We start from the raw sequence: 6,000 nt of genomic DNA, 5'->3' as shown, positions 1-6,000 counted from the left end.
GATTAATAGCAATTTGAATGATGGTTCATTATAAATTACATATAGATTTTGGAGTAATGTCAAAATAAATTCATCAGAACTGTTCACAGACAGCAATAGAAGCCATGTAGATTATATTCTAACACAAAGATTTAATTTGGATTGTGTTGATTTTATCACAAGGAGCAGGACAGGTTTATGCAGGTTTTCTCAGATATATGGTCACTCTTGGCCTCCAAAAATTACCATTCTGAGTCACTCTGCAAAGGTGATGTTTCCGGTTGGTGAACCACTGTGAGCGAGCATCTAGTGCCATGGGAATTGGACTGATAGCTGTGACTTCCCTGTTCATTGCAGACAGCCAGGATGAGAACAGTGAGGTAATAACAACAGGTTTCTCTGCCTGTCTCTATTGGGTCAGGCAGAGAACCACTGCCTGACCCAACAGAGTATCCGAAAGCCAGAGGCAAGAGACGCCCCATCCACATCTCCAGCAGCACAAGGGAGGGCGCCAGAGGGGGTGACCCAGAAGGTCTGGGGGGTGGGGAAGGGAAAGCAGAATGGGAGCCAGCTGAGGAGCATTCATAGTCACGAGCGCTCCTGGTCTTCAAGGAGAAGGCCCTGCATGTTGGACAGGTCGTAGGGTATTCAGTGCCCACCCAACAGGACTGAGGATGGCAATTGCCTGGCATGTGGTCTCCTGTAATGATAAGCCCCATCACCCACAGTGTACTTTCCGTAGCATACTCCAGGGTGCACATGTTATGGTCCTGCAAGAAGAACTCTTTAAGTAGGGAGGTTGAGGGCAAGCTTCCCTATTAACCACGTGTCTGCTCAAGCTCCTCAATAAGTTATTCCTTTTTCTTGACAAACTGAGTGGTGTGCTTTCACGCCTAACTCCACTGGCTATTTTGACACTCCACAAAGGCCCAGAGGGAAGGAAATCACTTTTGTGAAACGGCTCAGCAAGTGTTTCATGAAACAGCCAAGAAGCAAGTTCTGTGCAGTGACCTGGTGACCAGGCCAAGGGGAGAATTGTACAGAGTGAAAAGATCTAGTGAAAGACAACTTTGTCTTCAATCCTATACACAATCCTGAATGTACATGAGGCTTTCTTCTGAGCAGACATACAGTATATGGGATTGCATAGTTAGTCATATGACTAACCTTTGCTACTTTCTCATTTTCTTGGTTTGTGCTGCAAGACTCCACACCCTTGCTCAGGAGCACATTCCACTTATCTTTAATTGTGTTGTAACCCTAATCCACCTCTTGCCAACTTGTTACTATCCATAGGCACCCAGCCCACACATAATTATGTTCATCACACTTGAAACCTTGTCATAAATGATGCCTAAAATACTTATGGGTGAGCTGTAACCTTTTGTTCACACAAATAAGCAAGTCTGTAAAATATCAGATACGCAAGAATGTGTATAGCACCCACAGGATCTATGGGAAACTACCTTGATAACTAAGGCGAGTAAATCTACACAATTGGTGAAAACTGATTTGTATTATTTTCTGTTGACTACACAACGTATAAGTCAATGTGAATCAATCCAGAGTTTTTCTTCTCAATCTAAACCTCTCCCCCTCACTGCTGGGGTTTCTACCTTTTTCTCAAATTGAATGGAATTTGCATTGGTTCAGGCAGTGTGATTTCTTGAGCTGATGCTAAATGGATAAACAGAAGCTGGCTCTCCCAGTTTCCAAGCTGAAGGAGGGAAGAGGGACACACCCCTCAACCAAGTGCCCCTTGTTTCCAAAACATTTTTTTAATGGCTTGATGCAACCACTGGTGTGCTAGGACACCTAGATACCAAAGGGGAGAAAAAAGATCAAGGAGTCAGCAAAGAACAAGAAGGAAACCATTGCTAATCAACAAATTATTAAGGCAGCTCTTGCTAAGTGGCAGCATGTTAAAGTAGATCTGATATGGCCATGCCTCCTGCAAATCTAGACAGCTACAGCAGAGCTACCTTAACAAGTTGCAAACAAGGTGGATTGCTAATTTCGCTCTCTCTCTCTCTCTTCTTTCTGCTGACTTCTCTGTGGTTGGCTAAAGAGAATTCACCCAAGGAAACCTAACTTCATGGGTGTGACCTCACAGCAGACCCATTCTCATTTTTTCCTGCTAAATAGTTGCACCCTAAATCTATTGATTTATGAGGATTTATATGTATGTTGGAACATTTATTCTATTATGTTTGAACTGTGCTCTTTCATATTTCCACACAGAATTTACTTCTGGCATGTAAGACTCATGAAAGCTTTCCTTGGTACCTGTTATGTTTCTGTGCCCACAACCTTTCGGTATAGCTCACAGAACTAGTGAAAGGAATCTTTGGATTCCCGGAATCCCCCAGGAGAAACACAACTTTTCCAAGCTCTAGATTGGCCTTACAGCCTGTCTTCAGATGGTTCCTTTTTCTTTTCCTGCTATCAAGGGTCACCTCAAAAGGAACAGCAATTAACATCTGCCAAAGGGGTAGCTCAGCAATGCAGCATACCTACTATCTACCACCCAATATTATTATTATTACCCCTCTGTCTGTAATGATGAGAATGGAAAGCCCACCTTTACCATTAGCTAGCCAAAATATGGTCAGGAGGAGAAACAAATTCATTTCCTTGGCTATCATTGTATTGTTCCAAAAAAAAAAAAAATCCTGTGGAATTGATGTCAGATACACAATGTAAGTAAACAAATTCTCTCCAAAGTTATATTTACCCAGAGAGGGTATGCTGTAATGCTCAATTCACAAATGCTGTAGCTTGAAAGAGTATCTAGCTCATGAGAGCAAGAGGAACAGTCAAACGAATGCACCGGTATCACATTATGCCATGTCTGCAGCCGCCTTCCAACTCCATCCCTTCAAGATGCCTCTATTTTAATACCACTGCTCATTTTACAGTGACCAAGCTTCACTGAAACCTGTTTATGTGCCAAGGGTAAGCCACAGTTTTCCAATCAAGAGGCAAAATGAGGACAGTTTAAGCTGTGATCGAGGTGAGGGATGAATGGAGAAACTTCTTGAAGAGAAAGAGAGAAAAAATGAAATATCAGAAGCATGGTTTGGAGGAGTCTTCATTGGACAAGAGTTAGGCCCTGGTCACACAAGGAAAATGTTCTCTAGTTCTTCCAATACTTTCCATACCTGTGCTGCACTCATTCTCAGTCATGTGGTGTATATATACCCGGGTGAATATCCCAAAAACATTTAGTGGTAATGATTTATTTCCTCCTATTTGAGCCATTAAGGCCAGCTACGTCATTATATTAGTTTATTCTCTCTCTTGCTTCAAGGGGCAATACAGCCCCTTGATTTATGATAGATTAGATAGATAGATAGATAGATAGATAGATAGATAGATAGATAGATAGATAGATAGATAGATAGATAGATAGATAGATAGATAGATAGATAGATAGATAGATAGATAGATAGATAGATAGATAGATAGATAGATAGATAGATAGATAGATAAAGAAGAGATATCTGTTTGAGAATACGTCCTCTATTATGCTGGCACCCCTCTGCAACTGTCTCCTCACAATGACTGGTGAAAAGCGGCATGTCAAAATGCAGGTACTGCAGCAGTGGCTCAAATTGCTCTGTGACATACTTTTACCAATGTACTGATGTACTGGCCACAAAAAAATATTTTAAAAATTATATGGGTGCCAAAATAATGGCAGCCCCCTTCCTAGCTTCGATTCTGAAAGGAAGTAGGGCACATCATGCACACAGGCAATTCTGATAAGGAAGGCACCAACACAACAGAGGTACAAAATAACACAACCCTCCCAGGCAGTGGGAAATAAACTGCACCGCTGCCATGGAAAATGACTGTGCATTGTGTGATCAGAAGAAAGAGAAAAAAAAGCAATGATCTAACTGGGGAATCACTAGAGAATATTTCCCTCATGTGACCAGGGCCTTAAAGGAGAAATAAGAGACTCACAGGTTTAGAGTTTCTCTAGATATTTTTATATCAGAGACTTAGGTTTAGCATTCACCTTCTTCACATCAGTTGGGCCTGCTGGCAAACTTTTTACCACCAAAGGCATGAAGGACAGAGATGGCCTAGAATGAACTTGAACTGAGATGGCCAAAATAGGTATTTCAAGTCCTAAAGGAAAACACGTCCATGGTATGTTAGCAAGCGACTCTTTTTAAATCTCAGAATGTTTTGGAAATGAAGCAAATTTCCATCATGGCTACTTTTCCAGACAAGGTTGGTAGTAAATCAAAGGCCAGCCGCCCATCAGTTAAATCCAGAAGCTAGCCAAGTCAAGTGTTCTGGGTTGCATCAGCTGAGAACTAGGGACTGAAAAGAATGGAGTGGCAAAGAATAGGAGGCATCCCTTGGCATATGGAAGGTATTTTGCTGCCTGACTCTGTCATTACGCAACATGCTTTTCCTGGCATTGGGGAGCCCGAGACAAGCTGGACATTCTTCGGCATAAGTGGGCCTCCTACAACACACATATAGCTCTTGTGCTAAATACCTGAACTAGTTGCCAGCTAAAAACTGAGCCAGGTTCAGTGTTACTTTGAGTTTATAAGGCCCTGTACATTTAGGACCAGAATGTGTGAGAGTCATATACAAGCAGTGGTTCTCAATCTTGGATTCCCCAGATGTTCTTGGACTGCAATTCCCAGAAGCCTTCACCACTAGCTGTGCTGGCCAGGATTTCTGGGAGTTGTAGTCCAAGAACATCTGGGGACCCAAGGTTGGGAGCGACTGATATAAAGCAATGTAGGATTCATTAAGTGACTGGCATGCCATCCCTTTGTCTGTGGAGGAAGGGAGAACGTCAATTGACTCTATATCCCCTGAAGTGAAACCTGATCTTACCAACATGCCTCAGATTAATTTTTTTTTTCAATCTTTATTTCAGAACTTCAGTTTAACTGTAATTCTAAAGTTTCAACATCTAGCCAAGATGATTTTTGGACTTTCCTGTCATTACAGTTCCAATGAAGTCCTGAGGTAGAGATTAAAAAAATTAATCTGAGGCATGTTGGTAACATCAGGTTTCACTTCAGGGGATATAGAGTCAACTGACGTTCTCCTTTGGGTCACCACACCAGTCACTCACAGCCTCCCAGTTTCTGAAAGCCCAGCTTCAGGATTCCGCAGCTTGCCTGCTTATGATATCTTAGTAAAAGTATTATCCAACTCTATGTTTGAAACTGAACTGAGAAGCCTCGATCCCCCAGATTGCCCACCTTCTGTTCGACTTGCTCTATTGACCTATATCAAAGTGCAGCCTCTAGGAAAGAAAGTGTTTTCATCACCATATCTTGGGTCCTGAGCCATACAGCGTCTTATAAGGCAGAACTAGCACCCAGAACTAAACCAGAACTTGGTCCTGCAGAGAAGTGCTACTATTTAAATGGATAGAAAGAAGCATATCAAAGAAAAGAGAGAAAGATCCGGTCCTAGCGCTGTCTGACTTCTCCAGGCTTGCAAGCAACATTAAAAACATGAACGCATTGTTGTTGCCTTTATTCACTGCCAGAGAAGGAAAGGGCCCATCTATTAACCTTGCCACTCCTTGACACAGCTCTTGCTGAGACTCTCCCAGAGCTATCGTCCTCTGCATCCCCTACACACAATCACATGCACACAGATACACACACCTTCGCAGCTGCCTTGGAGCATAAAAGGTACATGATCTAATAATGTCAAAACCCATACTGAAGAATTGGGTTTCCAGTCCCCTTCCAAAGAAAAGGAATGACTAGAATAAAGATCTTCATTCTCCCAAGCCCTTGTCCTCTTGGTACGTGGTCTCCCACTCAAAGTAAGTAAGTTGCGCATTAGCTCCGAGTACTTAATCACATCAGGTTGAACGATCTGTACTGAATTAAGGAGGAAAGTGTTCTCTGTGTGGAGCAGTGGAAAGGGCATCCATGACAGATTCCAGCTGAAGGTGCCTCTGAGACATCGGCAGAATGGATAATTGTGTACTCTGGGGAAGGGACTGAGTGTTGTTGCTACAATCCA

At 42.5% G+C, this 6,000-nt stretch overlaps 1 long non-coding RNA gene across 1 annotated transcript in view; it reads right to left on the bottom strand.

The window, feature by feature from the left end:
• Window positions 1-2,005: 2,005 nt before the first annotated feature.
• LOC144583307 (uncharacterized) overlaps window positions 2,006-6,000 on the bottom strand; it is a 52,403-nt gene continuing 48,408 nt past the window's right edge. Inside the window, exon 2 of the long non-coding RNA XR_013537028.1 lies at window positions 2,006-6,000. This exon is cut by the window's right edge and continues 25,024 nt beyond it. This is a non-coding gene — a long non-coding RNA (uncharacterized LOC144583307).

The sequence above is a fragment of the Pogona vitticeps genome, chromosome 1 (assembly GCF_051106095.1).
Source record: "Pogona vitticeps strain Pit_001003342236 chromosome 1, PviZW2.1, whole genome shotgun sequence".
In the NCBI taxonomy this organism is placed as follows: domain Eukaryota; kingdom Metazoa; phylum Chordata; class Lepidosauria; order Squamata; family Agamidae; genus Pogona; species Pogona vitticeps.
Note: the sequence above shows the minus strand (reverse complement) of the source record. Positions and strands in the feature narration are given on the sequence as shown.